This window comes from Podarcis bocagei (genome assembly GCF_964188305.1).
Source record: "Podarcis bocagei genome assembly, chromosome: 4".
Taxonomy (NCBI): Eukaryota; Metazoa; Chordata; class Lepidosauria; order Squamata; family Lacertidae; genus Podarcis; species Podarcis bocagei.
This window is the reverse complement of record NC_138128.1, coordinates 8,881,277-8,896,908: the sequence shown is the minus strand read 5'-3', so window position 1 is coordinate 8,896,908 and position 15,632 is coordinate 8,881,277.

Genomic DNA, 15,632 nt, shown 5'->3' with positions numbered 1-15,632 from the left:
CTCAGTTATTAACATGTGTATGTATGAACATCAGAGAGCCCAGGGTTGCCACAAGTCCTCTTTTCTTCCAGGATACACCCTCTTTTTCATGGGTATGTAAAACGAGAGTCGTCATAGAGATCCATAGTTAAAAGCAGAAGTCGGCAAATGTGTCATCTTTGTTGCGCTTCAAAATATGGCAGCCCGGCCCGAAAGGCTCATCTGTTCAAATGCCCTGATACCCACAGCTGTCAGGTAGACGCCTCTAGGAAGCCCACCTAAGAACACAAAAAGAGCCTTCTGGATCAGGCACCAAGGCCCATCTGGTTCTGCTAGCAGTGCAGTAATTAAACTGCTAGCAAATTTGTAAAGCTAAGCTGATTCCAGAATGGTTTCAAATACGATGGGAGATTGCATGTGGGGATTAGAATCATAGAATCATAGAATCATAGAGTTGGAAGAGACCACAAGGGCCATCGAGTCCAACCCTCTGCCAAGCAGGAAACACCATCAGAGCACTCCTGACATATGGTTGTCAAACCTCTGCTTAAAGACCTCCAAAGTAGGAGACTCCACCACACTCCTTGGCAGCAAATTCCACTGTCGAACAGCTCTTACTGTCAGGAAGTTCTTCCTAATGTTTAGGTGGAATTTTCTTTCTTGTAGTTTGGCTCCATTGCTCCGTGTCCGCTTCTCTGGAGCAGCAGAAAACAACCTTTCTCCCTCCTCTATGTGACATCCTTTTATATATTTGAACATGGCTATCATATCACCCCTTAACCTCCTCTTCTCCAGGCTAAACATGCCCAGCTCCCTTAGCCGTTCCTCATAAGGCATCGTTTCCAGGCCTTTGACCATTTTGGTTGCCCTCCTCTGGACACGTTCCAGTTTGTCAGTGTCCTTCTTGAATTGTGGTGCCCAGAACTGGACACAGTACTCCAGGTGAGGTCTGACCAGAGCAGAATACAGTGGCACTATTACTTCCCTTGATCTAGATGCTATACTCCTATTGATGCAGCCCAGAATTGCATTCCTGCACAGGGTTGGATTAAATGACCTTTGGGGTCCCTTCCAACTTTACGATTCTGTGATTCTAGCCCAACATCCTGTTCTCACAGTGGCCAAGCAGATGCCTGTAAAAAGTCTGCAAGCAGGACCTTGTGCGCAAGGATGCTCTCACCTCCTGTGACTTTGAGCAACTAGTATTCAGATGCAGTAATGCTTCTTACCTTGGAGGTAGGGCATAGCCATCCTGGCTGCTATAACTACTAGTTGTCACAGCCATTGATAGGCCTCTCTGCCATGAATTTGTCCTATCCTCTTTTAAAACCATCCAAGCTAATGGCTGGTGCTGCCTCATGTGGCAGTGAGTTCCATAGTTTCACTAGTTGGGGCTGATTGGAGTTGCAGTCCCAAAGATCTGGAAGGCACCAGGTTAGGGAAGGCTGCTTCAAAGCATTCACCTGGGTTGCTCCAGTTACACATGGCAAAGTGAGGGTCAACTGGAGTATCAGGAGAAGCAGAAAAAAAGGACAACCTTCCAGTTCTATGAATGGGAAAGGAATGTTCTAGGAGTCATGACAGACCGATAGCCATGCCAAGAAGGAGTTAGCACTTCTTTAAAAAATAACAAAAACTGGACCTTTCTCATGTGTCTATAATGGTGGCCTGCTAGCCAAAAGGGTTAGAAATATAAATCCATACAAATCACTTCTTTTATTACTACATGGAAAAATGGCTCGCCCACCTGAAAAGAACTGCATTGCTCTATACCAAGAATAATTCCCTCCCTCCCTGCCGAAGTCATCAAAGTGTGATGTCTATAAATGGCTAAAAATAGTGTGTGGCTTCAAAACTTGGAAACAGCACCGTTATAAATGCCAGATGCATTTTGACTTTCATCCTTCTTTGGGGGCTAAGTAACCGAAAGATGGAAATGGGTCCCATACACTCTTTGTGGGTCAATCAGATATTTATGGTTTGTAGCCAATGGCATTACAGTGTAACACGCAACCAAAGGCAGGACAATCCAAGACAAAGTTAAATATATGTGAATTTTCGGGAACGCAAGTTGTCAAAAATTACAAAGGGTAAAGTTCCCAGAATTGTTTAAATTGTTTGAAAAAAGTCCCTTGGCAGACAGCACTGCTTCGGGTCCAAAAAGTAGCTTGTAACTTTCTCGATATAAAGATTTTAATATATACATAGAGAGAGAGAGAGCAGCCTGACACGAAGCGTCTCCTGGAATCGAGGTTATGACTGGCAACTTTTCAACTAGCCTGGGCAGCTATCTTTGGTCAGTAGCAATGGTTTGAACGTGAGCAACCAGCAACTGATCAAACTTATTTCTATGGGATGAAAAGTTTCATACAATCCTGGAAGCACGGGGCGAGAAAGGACCTCACAGGGCATCTAGTCAAGCCCATACCCAACCCTGTTGTTTCAGAAATTCCATTGCCACAGCACCCTTGATAGGTGGCCATCCCAAAAACTCAGAGCTCATGGAGCAGGGCAGGACTTTGGGTCCAGGGCCCCACTCAGCAGAATGAGGAGGTGGGCCTTCAGTGCAGCACGAGTGGCTTGCCACAATTTGAAGTACCGTATTTTTCGCACTATAACACGCACCTGACCATAACACGCACATAGTTTTTAGAGGAGGAAAATCCGTAGGCATGCCACCCGTAGGCATTCCCTCCATAACACGCACAGACATTTCCCCTTACTTTCTAGGAGGAAAAAAGTGAGTGTTATGGTGCAAAAAATACGGTATGTGAAATTGTCAGGAAAAAGCAGCAATGAAAGCGAGCTGCAAGTTGCTGGAATGCAAAACAGGATGTTGATGTTTGGGACTGTACTATTGGAACAAAGGGGCAGTCTATTCACTGTACTGAGCACCGGATGTTAGCTCAGAGTGTCATCTGACCTGTACTGGAAGTACAGGGGTGGAGTTTATCTCTCTACTGTTGGAGACTGGAGAGTGCAGACGTGTTTCTCTGTACGGCTGCAATGACAGAAATAAAGACATGTAAATAGATTTCTGTCTGTCTCTTTTCCCCTCCCTGAGGGAAGCAGGGAGGAGGGAGGAGAGGTGTGTCCCTCTCACGCTGAGTGGGATCGCCGATAGTGACCTTGCCTGTATCCTGCCGGGAGACGCAGACGGGGAGGTCAACAAGGATCTCAAGCCGAATGCCTGGAGTGTGGCCAGTTACCTCTGACTGCGGCCTGAGAATCCAACAGAAATAATACACACGGCCGTCTAAAGTTTAGATTCTTAAGGATGGGCCCCATGAGATCCCCCTGGGGCCTCTATATTATCATTAAGTCCTGGGTCTACAACAGCAGTTGCCAACGTGATGCTTTAGTGTGTGTGATGGCAACCTTGAGGCAACCCGCTCTGAGCTCACCACACCCTTGGCCATGAGGTAGTGAGAGTGTTGACCGTTTTCCCCCTTGAAAAGTGCCTAGAACCGAAAGAGGAAATTGTAAATGTGACACTCTTTCGCACTTCCTCTTGCAGGCCTATGTGCTTTTCAAGGCTCACATTGACTATTGCACATCAACCTTCTGCCCAGATCCCTTGCAGACCCACCAAATATCTGGGGGGAGGGGAGTACAGCTCATTGGTTTTTTTGCATGAGATCGGGACAGCCAGTTTGGGTACCACGCTCTCCCCCCCCCAAAAAAAAGCACTTGGGGAGGAGATTGCAGTGTGGGTCATGTGATTCTCCCAGGAACATGTGCTGGAAGACGCACACCCCAGTTTTTTACCTGAAAAATCTGAGTTATATACCCATGGAGAAGCAGAGCGTGTACACATTGGTGCATTTGTTCCTCATGTCTCTCTTAGAGTTCAGGCTGATCACAGGGAGGAGGGAGACAAGTGGCCAGACCAGGGAGTGTCTATGAAGTTCACTCAACAATACAGACGTACCCATAGCCCTCAAAAGGTTGGCGACCCCTGCTCTAAAATTGCCCGACTGCACCCCTAATGAAGTACAGTCCACCTGGATGTCACACATATACAGAGGCGGGTTTTAGACTCAAATTTGGATCCTGCCATTCTGGAAAGAAAGCTATGTTCAAGAAGGTTCCCAATAAAGAAGAATAACATTGCACAAAACAAGAAACATTTCAAGAAGCTATCCAAAACAATACATTTCAAACACGGTGTCAACATTTCAATAAGGTCTCTCAAGGACGATTCATTAAAAAAAAATCAACTAAATCTCTGCATAGATATTAAACATCAACTTTTCAAAAGCACTCCCAGAAATCACATCACTGATAGGAGTTGTCAAGAACCCAAGAAACCATTCTGGCAGCCAGTTTTACACCCAAGTAACCTCCTCTCCACCGATCCCCTGGGTTTCTTCTGTACACCATGCTCCACTCTTTATCCCAGAGGCGTTCTCAGAATGTAAACTCATTCACTTTCCTTTTCTAGGACTGAACAGGATGGCAAAAATGGGGGGGGGGTTTGCAACTGCAGTGTGAAGGCAGAGTTGGGGTGGGGGAAGGTGACCCTTGTCTCCTTCCCATTTTCTGAGTGGCCATTAATAGTAAAGGAGCAGGTGTGGCCAAAAATGCTGGCAACCAGGGGCAGTCCAATACATGTTGTTTCCCGAGGCTAGGGGTACGGAATAAATTCAAGACAGTACACATTTAAAGCCAAATGTATCAAATTCTCATTTTCAGAAACAGTATGAGAACCAAAACACAGTCATCCTTTGAAATTTGCACATATCCAAATTTTGGGTTTTGGTTCTCCAGCCTGAGAGAGTTCACAAGCATGCCTATATTGGGGAAAAGTGCGCATAAAAATGAACAACAGCAACAATAACATACAACAGGTAAATTGCTTGCAGAAATGTGTTCATTACTCAAAACTGCATGCAAAATTGCTCACAGATTACTTGCTGTTACCCCTTCCATCCAGCAGCTGCAGCCTGAAGCAGCTGCCTCACTCTCCCTAATGGTAGGGCTGGCCCTGCTGGGGCCCCCAGTCCAAAAACAGTACGGCCATTTGGCTGATCATGTGACTCTCCCTCTGCCCAACAGCAGTCAGCTGGTTACCAATATACAGGCTGGCCGCATCACAGAAAGCTGCCGATTTTGCAAGCTTTGTGCTTTTCAGCAGTGAATGAGGTGTAGGTGGAATGTGGCCTGTTCCCTCGTCTTCGCTCATCCTGCATCAGGAGGCATGTTTGTATAGTCTCTTGGCTAAGAGGTGTTTGCTTGGGGTGACTAATCTCTCCATCGGCAGCTCCCTGGGAGGGGAGAAGGGGGTAAAAGTGCCTTTAAATGTAGGCGCCTGGGGACTGTTTGTACTTCTAAGCACTTCAGCCAACAGCCGGCTGCAACGAGCTGGCACAGGGAGCCCTGGAGGATTCTGGGTAGAAGCCACCCCTCTCCCCTGCCCACCCCACCCTAGGCTTGGTCCAATTCCTTCACAACCCACCTCCCACTGCTAGTCCCCCCCCCCAACTGCACAGTGCAATACGTGGCCTCCAATATTTGCAAACACGGAGAAATCCCTCTTTGAGGCGGTCACTGGCCCAGCTGCCGGCTTTGTGGCTGTGCCTGCTCATTTGGGGCTAATTACCATTCACAGGGTGGGATTCTTTCCTGCTCCTTTTCTGAATCAGTGAGAAATGCCAAGAGGGCCCTTTCTGCCTACGAACTCATGCATTCATTCATTCTTCCCCCTCGACGCGACGCTAATCATCTCTCGGGGAAAAGACAAAGATCTAGGCTGGGTCACTACAGACAGAGGGTCTGAAAAGCGGCAGGGAGAGAAGAAGGGGGGAGGGGGAGAAATCACACTCTGACATCACCCAGGTCTGCAAACATACATGTATTCATGCATGCACATGCCCCTGTTTCTTTCTCCCCTCAATGAGAGCCTCGTTTTGTTTTGCAACTCTGGGCTGCTAGAATTGTCTTCAGGGTTTTGCTCCTTCCTTGCGTCTCTAGAGAAGCGGTTCCCAAACCTTCTCAGGCCGCTGCATGCTTGGTTCCATGAACTCATCCCCAGTTCCCCTTCCCTATAAAAAAAATTTAATTCAGAATAGCAGTTTGCACCACCCACTAAGGAAGATAGAATTCAAAATTCAAAACAAACACAGTAAAATTCAACACAGAAACAATTAATTGCACATTTATACAAAATCCAGTTGAAACTATTTCACAGAATCATAGAATTGTGGAGTTGAAGGGACCACGGGGGTCATCTAGTCCAACCCCCTTTAAAGCAGGAACCGCAACTGACAGACTGCCATCCAACCTCTGCTTAAAAACCTCCAAGGAAGGAGAGTCCATCACCTCCCAAGGGAGTCCGTTCCACTGTGGTTTGATTAATTCAACCAAACTGATAAACTTGATCCAGTGATGCCAGTTTTTCAAAGTCTGATGGTCATTTATACCTCCAGCTCCCCCTACTGCCCCCTTGCCTCTTAGCATCTTCCTAAGTAATCCCACTGTGTCTCCCCCTCTCCCCTATGGAACCACACATTTTGGGAAGCGCTGCTGTAGTATATACTGCTGTACTCACTCCAACCTCTGAGCACCAAGGGACTCCCGGGGTCCCTGGTGCTTTCCAGGGTTCAGTTTCCTTGGCATTAAGGTCGATGGACCTGTCGATGGGTGTCTTTAGGGTATATGGTTTTATATACACATCTGTACAACCTGAGCATATGATGGAGGGGCTCACAGCACTGACACACCAGCAGACCTTGCCTCCCGACCAGGTTTTTGGAGAGAACCCCAAGTCATAGCTTTGGGTCCAGCACAAAGCAAGACAAATCTCCACCTTCCATCACCAGCTGGGACTCACACCAAAAGAGCCCCCATTTAGCCTACCGCTCTCCATTTCAGGGTGGAGTCCAGTCAGGGTGACTGGTGGGGAGATGAAATACCATTTTCCTGGAGAGCACCATTGCTAAGTTGTTGCTGTGGCCACGGAGCTCACCCTTTGAGATGCTGGTGGGAGCACTTAATCGATTCAACAGTTTCCTCTATTACAGGCATCCCCAAACTCGGCCCTCCAGATGTTTTGGGACTACCACTCCCATCATCCCTAGCTAACAGGACCAGTGGTCAGGGATGATGGGAACTGTAGTCCCAAAACATCTGGAGGGCCGAGTTTGGGGATGCCTGCTCTACTAGATTCTAACCTCACAGTCACAGCTTTGGGAGGGACCCACAGATGTCACCAAGACTGACCCCCACAAGCTCATAACAATACATTTCTAAGCGGAGGGGTCTGCAGAATCCTGCATCTCTAGCAGGAATGGCTATATGTCCACATGAGCAAATGCTAAGGTGCCATGCACTGCTCAGGTTGCCATTGTCTGCACACACACAAACATGCACACATGTGCACACACATACTAAGGCCCGCAGGACCGTCTTTAGCATATGCTGCCCATGTCTACACCCAAGATATACTTCTCTACGGTTGCAGGCAAAGCCATGGCGACAGCAGTGGCATCCTGCTCTTCCGAGTCTCACTGCTGTCGTCCCTCAAGAACCAGGTGCCCAAGCTCCGCAAAGGCACACAGCTTCACATCCAAGCGCTTTTATTTGTTAATATTTTTTATTAATTTTCCATCAAGAAAAAAAATACATATCACACCACATTACAACTTTCACAAATTTCCTCTTTTTTGGACTTCCTTCAGCCTCTCTGACAATCATCCGAATTTAACTTTTTTAATTACACATTTCCTGAATTTACTATTGCCTTTTAACATACCCTTCCACATTTTGTTTTTCTTTTTTACAATATTTCTTAGACTTTTACAGAGCTTCTTTAAATGCCACTAACGTTATTTCTTTGTCACTTATACATTCCAAATACTCAACAAACTTTCCCCAGTCCTCAATGAACTTTTGATCTCGTAGATATCTAATCTTCCCTGTCAATTTATCAAGTTCTGCATAGTCCATCAGCTTCACTCTCCACTCCTCCAATGTTGATAATTGTTCCTGTTTCCATTTCTGTGCCAATAATATTCTTGCTGCTGTTACTGCATATTGGAAAAGTTTGCAATCCTTTCTATTTATTTCATTTCCTATAATTCCTAAAAGAAAGGCCTCTGGTTTCTTAACAAATGTATATTTCAACATTTTATTCAATTCATTATATATCAGCTCCCAGAAGCTCTTCACTTTCTTACATTCCCACCACATATGATAAAATGTACCATCTTTCTCTTTACATTTCCAACACTTCTTACATGTTTTATACATTTTTGCAAGTTTTACAGGTGTAATGTACCATCTATAAATCATTTTCATAACATTTTCCCACATCCAAGCGCTTTTAAAAGCTCCCCAGGAGGAGGAGGAAGAAGAAGAGGGACGCAGCAGCCATGCCGATGGCGGGCGAGAGAGCAATGCCTCTTCATGGAGGGCTGGACTCTGGGGAGGAGAAAGCAGCCAGCGTGCAGGCAGCAGCAGTGGCCGGCTTTGAATGTCAGCTTGATCAAAATTATTTATTATTTCATAACAGGTAGATAGTTAAGAGCTTAGGCGGCTTCAGCGGCAGGCGCCTGGTGCCCCCCAGAATTCAGTGCCCGAGTGCCCTGCACCCCTTGCACCCCCGAGTAAAGACGGTCCTGAAGGCACATTTCCAATGCTCAACAGTGTATTGTAGGGGCACTGTTTTCCTACCTGTATCTTTAGCCTCACCTTCCCCAACCTGTTGGGGACTACAACTCCCATCAACCCCAGGTCCAAACAGCCAGCTGGTGTTCATGCCCATCACACAATTTCCTGCTTGAAGTTTAAACACCAGCTTATCACCACTTTCCCCTTGTTTTATGTAGGGTAGGGAGGAGAGAATGGTATGTTGCACCATCATAACTGAAGTGAGTCTCTAGCAAGCTGTGCTTAACTTGCTTACCCCTGCAAAGAGTATTTTTTTTACAAAAACTTTAGAAGAGAACTCATCTGCAGTCTCTTCAATAGCCTTCATCCCATAATGCCCGTCTTTTATGGTCTCGCACAAAACATCTGGCTCAGTGCGCATCCCGGCTTTGACTTTTCAGTTACCTTGCAAACATGGAGCTAATCCAGTTTGCAGTCTGTTCTGAATTTTCAATAGATTCCAGCCCTCCCATAATATCAAAACCATCGTTTGCTCCGTCTGGTGATGGGAAATGGATTTTTCTTAATGGAGATTTGCTGGAGTCCCTGAGCGGTCTGTTGCAAAGTTATATTGTCATTCCCAGGCACTCTTATCTGTCAGAAGAGGCCTAAAGACTCTACTTATATGCTGACGATGTGGTTCTCCCCTATAGCTTCACATTTAAGCAGTTTGATGTGGGGTTGGGGGTTTTTTTTGAGAGAAAAACACTGAAGGTGTTTCAACCAAATGGTGCATCTGTCATGATATGCAATACTTATTTTAAATAAAGTGAAAATACCTGCTTGTCACAAGGCCAACAACATAGACTCATAGAATTTTAGAGTTGGAAGGGACACAAGGGTCATCGAGTCCAACCCCCTGCAATGGAGAAATCTCAACTAAAGCATCCATGACAGACAGCCATCCAACCTCTGCCTAAAAACCTCCAAGAAATGAGAATCCATCAAATTCCAAGAGGTCTGTTCCACTGTTGAACAGCTCTTATTGTCAGAAATTTCTGCTTGATGTTTGGTCAGAATCTCCTTTCTTGTAACTTGAAGCCATTGCTTTGAGTCCTTACCCTCCAAAGCAGGAGCTTGTTTGTTCCCTCTTCCCTGTGATTGCCATTGAGATATTGGAAGATGGCTATCCTAGCTCTTCTCAGTCTCCTCTTTTCCGGGCTAAACATACCCAGCTCTTTCAACCATTCCTCATAAGGCTTGCTTTCCAGACCCTTGATCAACTTGGTTGCCCTCCTCTGCACACCTTCCAGCTTGTCAATATCCTTCATTAAATCGTGGTACCCAGAATTGGACACAGTATTCCAGGTGTGGTCTGACCAAGGCAGAATAGAGTGGTGCTATTACTTCCCTTGATCTGAGGACTATACTTCTGTTGACATAGTCAGTCTTGCATTTCAAGCAAGCAGGGCAGTGCCCCAATCCTTAGCTATACTATTACACACCAGGATGGGGTTACTGCCTCCTAAAATCTGCTACCAGGCATGAGCATCTCCTTTGGTCCCACCCATTGTCTCCAGGATTTGGGGCCCTATCCTTTTTCATTCTGCATTCAGGATAATTTGCGCTCATGATGTTAACAGGGCAGTTACATGCAATCCCGCTTTCACTACCGTTTGTGCCTGTTTCGTTTGCAGTGGGTGGGCGTCCCTTAGCTTCCTGCTGAGATCCCAAAACTTTTCATTCCACAGATGTGCAAGTGACTCTCCAGATGGCCATAACGTGGTAACCTTGGGGAAGCATGACAAAGCAAATAGCAAAGCAGAATGTGTGGACAGCCCAGTGGTAAATCCATCAGCAATACACCACTGTTGCATCAGTTGCATGCTGCAAAATCCACCCCCAACACAACACCGCTTTGGAGTTTCATGGGTTCCCAGGCGAGGGGGCTGGCAGTAGTTTCCCCAACTTCTCAAGCAAAAGAGCTGCTTCTCTGTGCTGGAAGACTGAACTCTGTTATTTCCTCCTCACTGGCAGTCTCCCAAAATGTCAGGACAGCAGGAGTGAGCTGGTAGCAGTATTCCTCACCTTGTTGTGATTAATTGTATTTCTATTTAAACTATAGTCATCCTTTCTCAATTTGCATCTATCCCAATAAATTAGCACATGCAACATTTATGCAAATTTGCACCCGCCTTTGAAATCTATTTTGGGGAGGTTTTCCTCTTTTTCAGCGAAGCAGAAGCAGCCAGCGCTGACCAGAACAGACCAGGCTTCCTCCTGTGTTTTTGGGATATGACTGTCATCAGCTGCAGCAGTCAGACTAGGACCTGGGTGACCAGGGTTCAAATCCTCACCTGGCCATGGCACTCAGCAGGTGACCTTAGGCCAGGCACTGCTCCTCTCAGCATAACCTACCTCACAGGGTTGTGGTGAGGATTAAATGAGGAGAGGAAAACCCAGGTAAGCCACCTGGAGCACCTTGGAGGAAAAGGTGTAATAGAAACACAACGAGAAATCATAGTCCAAAACATCTGGAAGGCACTGAAAATAGGTTTTCACTTTTCAGGCATGAGGACACAGAAGTCTGGGATAGACAACAGTGAGACAGGTGGATGCCCCAATCTGTTTATTGTGCTTCCTATGAAGGAAAGGGGATGCGGGTGGTGCAGTGGGTTAAACCCCAGAGCCTAGGATTTGCCGATCAGAAGGTCGGCGGTTCAAATCCCCATGATGGCGTGAGCTCCTGTTGCTCGGTCCCTGCTCCTGCCAACCTAGCAGTTTGAAAGCACCTCAAAGTGCAAGTAGATAAATAGGTACCACTCCAGTGGGAAGGTAAACGGCGTTTCCGTGCGCTGCTCTGTTTCGCCAGAAGCGGCTTGGTCATGCTGGTCACATGACCCGGAAGCTGTACGCCGGCTCCCTCGGCCAATAAAGCGAGATGAGGGCCGCAGCCCCAGAGTCGGTCATGACTGGACCTAATGGTCAGGGGTCCCTTTACCTTTTATGAAGGAAAGAGCAATGGGACCCTTCTTTGCAGCTGAGTCTAAACCTCCTGCTTTTAGGCAGATGTCTTTTGCGATGAATTCTTGTGGAAGGCTTTGGCGGCTGGTGGGAGGAGATGGGAGTTTGAATTCCATGGTGTTAGAATATGATTTGGATTGCTGACCTAATCCTGGAGTGCATCAGGTCCACCTGTGCCCTTGCTTCTCTGCCCCTCCATGATACCCGCTCCATCTCCACATTTGTAAATTGGGGGATTACTGCAAAGGCACCACACATTTCTAGCATGCTTCTCGCCAAAGGTTGCACACTGAACACACCCACACACCCTTCCCATTCCCAGGATGGGGGTCATGGTCGGGGACGAGGGCACACATAATGATACAGACCTTTCTTTTAAAGTGAGTGTTATTTTAAAACCAAGCAGCCCTTTGAAAATGGATTTTGTCATTTAGCACTTGAGGCCTGCTTCACCAAGATCTGAGCAGCTCCTTGGCTTGTGTTCTCTGCTCGCTGGGCACCAGCCTGTCAGAAAGCGAGACTCCAGCTCCCCGCTTTGTACTCCTGGTTCCTTGCTCTGCAGGCTGGCTCTTTTTTCCGTGCCGGGGTCACGTAAGCTCGAAGCTGCAATTTGCTGATTGCTCCGGCTCACAACAAAGGGGAAAAATCATCTTCCCACAGCTGCTGCCCTTTGGCCCCTTTCTTCTCTGTATCAGCCTAATTGTTTATGAGCAATTCACGCGGACGTCCCTCTTTGCCGTCTTCTTGTCCTGATCACGGGGCAAAGCAGCTCCTCCAGACTGCAGCTAAGGCTGCAGAGAAGCTCTCCTCAATGAAATACTCTCCAATATTTCTCCAACGAAAAGAGGGACATCCTAAGGAAATGCAGGACATTCCAGGGTCAAATCAGAAACTGGGATGGCTTCTGTGAATCTAGGACTGTCCCTGGGAAATAGGGACACTTGGAGGGTCTGCAATGGCTATTTGCACCTGGAGAAAATCCACATCTAGTATATGCTCTAATTAGGGGTGTCAGACCCCCAGAGCTGACCTGGTCTCCATGTTTGCTTGCCCAACCCCCAGGTGGCAGGGGGAGGACTTGACTCTCCAGGTGGGCAAGAGCTCCTTCCCTATCCAGGTTCCCTAAGCAGGTGAGGATGCCCTCAATTCAGCAGGACCTAGGGACATCCCCTTTGGCGAAGGTTTCTATCTTAGAATCAGAGACTTGTAGAGTTGGAAGGGACCACAAGGCTTGTCTACTCCAACCCCTGCAATGCAGGAATCTTTTGCCCAGCATGGGGCTCGAACCCACGACGTTGAGATTAAGAGTCTCATGCTCTATTGACTGAGCTACACTTGATGTGGAGGGGACCCCAAGGGTCAAGTAGTCCAACCCCTTGAAATGCAGAAATCACAGCTAAGGAACCCCCCCTGACAGATGGCCTTCCAACATCTCCTTAAGAACCGCCAATGATGGAGAACCCACCACCTCCTGAGGAAGGCGGTTTCACTGTCAAAGAGCTCTTTCCCTCAGGAGATTCATCCTGATGTTGAGTCGGAATCTCCTTTCTTGTAAGGTGATCTACACATAAATTAAGTAAAGTAGTTAAAAGCAGTTGAAAACACCCCCCCCCAAAAAAACCCCCAAATATATCTTAAGGTAAAGGGATCCCTGACCATGGGTCCAGTCGTGACCGACTCTGGGGTTGCGGTGCTCATCTCAATTTATTGCCCGAGGGAGCTGGCGTACAGCTTCTGGGTCATGTGGCCAGCATGAATAAGCCGCTTCTGGCGAACCAGAGCAGCGCATGGAACCGCCGTTTACCTTCCCGCCGGAGTGGTACCTATTTATCTACTTGCGCTTGGACGTGCTTTCGAACTGCTAGGTTGGCAGGAGCAGGGACCAAGCAATGGGAGCTCACCCTGTCGCGGGGATTCGAACTGCCAACCTTCTGATCGGCAATCCTAGGCTCTGTGGTTTAACCCACAGCGCCACCTGCGTCCCCAAATATATCTTAAGCAGGACTAAAACCCAACAAGTGGAAATGTGTGGTAAAGACCCATTTTGCCATCCATTGGAACAAAAATCCCTTCCATTGTTTCCAGAAAGTGGGCACCTGTCGTATCTCAACAGGAATACTATTCCACAGACCGCAGACCAGGAGCGGCCAGACTAAAAGCCCTGCCCTGAGCAGGCTTCTGAGATCTTTGGAATTTGCAGAACGGACTCTCCCGCAGACTACAGCGATCTGCTGGGTTTATTACTAGACAAGACTTTCTCTCAAGTAACAGAGGACCATGCCTGGGAGCTCATGGGCAACAGCTGGGGACGGGGGCTACCAGTGCTGTATCCCCAGCATCTGCCGCCTGAGGCAACCATGTTCCTCTGCCTCATGGTAGGGGCGGCACTGTGCTTGTTGAACAGCCAGCTTCTTCCAAATTTGGAAGATTTTTGAGCTGGTGCACTTTTCTCTTTTTTATTATTTTTTAAAATGATATTTATTGAGATTTTACAGGCAATAAAAAGTTACAAGATTAAAAATAATAAATAAAAAGAATAACAATAATAAAAGAAAAAAATATAAAAATACAAAAACAAAACACATAAAAAGTAAGAAAAAGTTAAAAAGAAATCAATATTTTCATGTCTTATATTTCATTTACTTGTTTCCTGACCTCCTCACACACCCCTTTTTTGTATTCCAATTCACATAATTAATTCAGCAAATCCTTACCCTCTATCATTTATCTTTACTCAATATCTTAACCTATTATGACTATATATTTTAAACCATTGTCAATCCGTATTCACATACTCTTGTTAATCTTTTTACCAATACCGCTTATTTTCAATCCAACATCCCTTTAACATTCATTAATTTTACAGTATTTCTGCAAGTAGTCTTTAAATTTCTTCCAGTCTTCTTCCACCACCTCTTCTCCCTGATCTCGGATTCTGCCAGTCATTTCTGCCAGTTCCATGTAGTCCATCACCTTCATCTGCCATTCTTCCAGTGTGGGTAAATCTTGTGTCTTCCAATACTTTGCAGTCAATATTCTTGCTGCTGTTGTTGCATACATAAAAAAGTTCTGTCCTTCTTTGGCACTTTTCTCAACTATCTTTGTTTTATAGAATAAATGCACAGGTGTTACTGATTTATTTGGTGATGGGAAATGGTGTCCCTCTTTCCCCCTTTTGTGAGAGTGATTACAAGGCTGTTGTATTTCCCCACTGCTTCAACTGTAATATTTGGTCGCTGAGTGAATACAGTCCTTCCTCTAGTTAAATCCTGCTCATAATTTTTATGGTTTGCTCGTATATTGGAAGCTCTGTCAATAAAAATCAAGAAAACTTTCTATGGGTGCAATTTGCCTGTAGCTGTGAGTTCCTTCTTCTTCTTGCGAATTCTATTTCATAAGAAATTGAATGGAATAAAGGCATCATTTGGCAGAGACAAAATTGTCTGTCTGGACATTTAGTCCTGCCCTGAGTTTCAAAGGAGAATACAGACTGTTTAAGGAGAAAAGGGCTTCTGGAGCAAAGCGCAGCAGCCAACAAGCTTTGAAGAAAAGAAAAGAAAAAGAACTAATAAGGCCAAGTTGCTTCATACATACATTTTGATATTTTTATCAGTCATGCCCACTCTAGAAATTGGGAACCCTATGTGAGATAATGGCAGGAATAGCAATTGCGCCTGAATAGAGATGGATGGCTTTGCCTATTTTCTTCCTCTCAGTTTCTTTTTCTTTTCCCCAGTCTTAAATCCCATTCAGGGCATTTTCTTGTTGCTGTTGTTGTTGTTAACCCACCATTTACCTGAAGCTCCTGGGGCAGGTTACATACTGTTTATGACAATTTACAGTCACAGAAATTAGGTGCGTCCGCAAAACAGACACCTCCAGGGTCAAAAGCCAGGGTGAAGAAGTGGGATTTCAGCTGTACAATGAAGGTGCCAGGCACACCTCTGTGGGGAGGTTAGGGGCCACCACAAAAAATGCCCTCTCCACAAAGCTTCTGAGGGCAAAGGAACTACCAAGAGCGTCCCCTCAATACAACACAT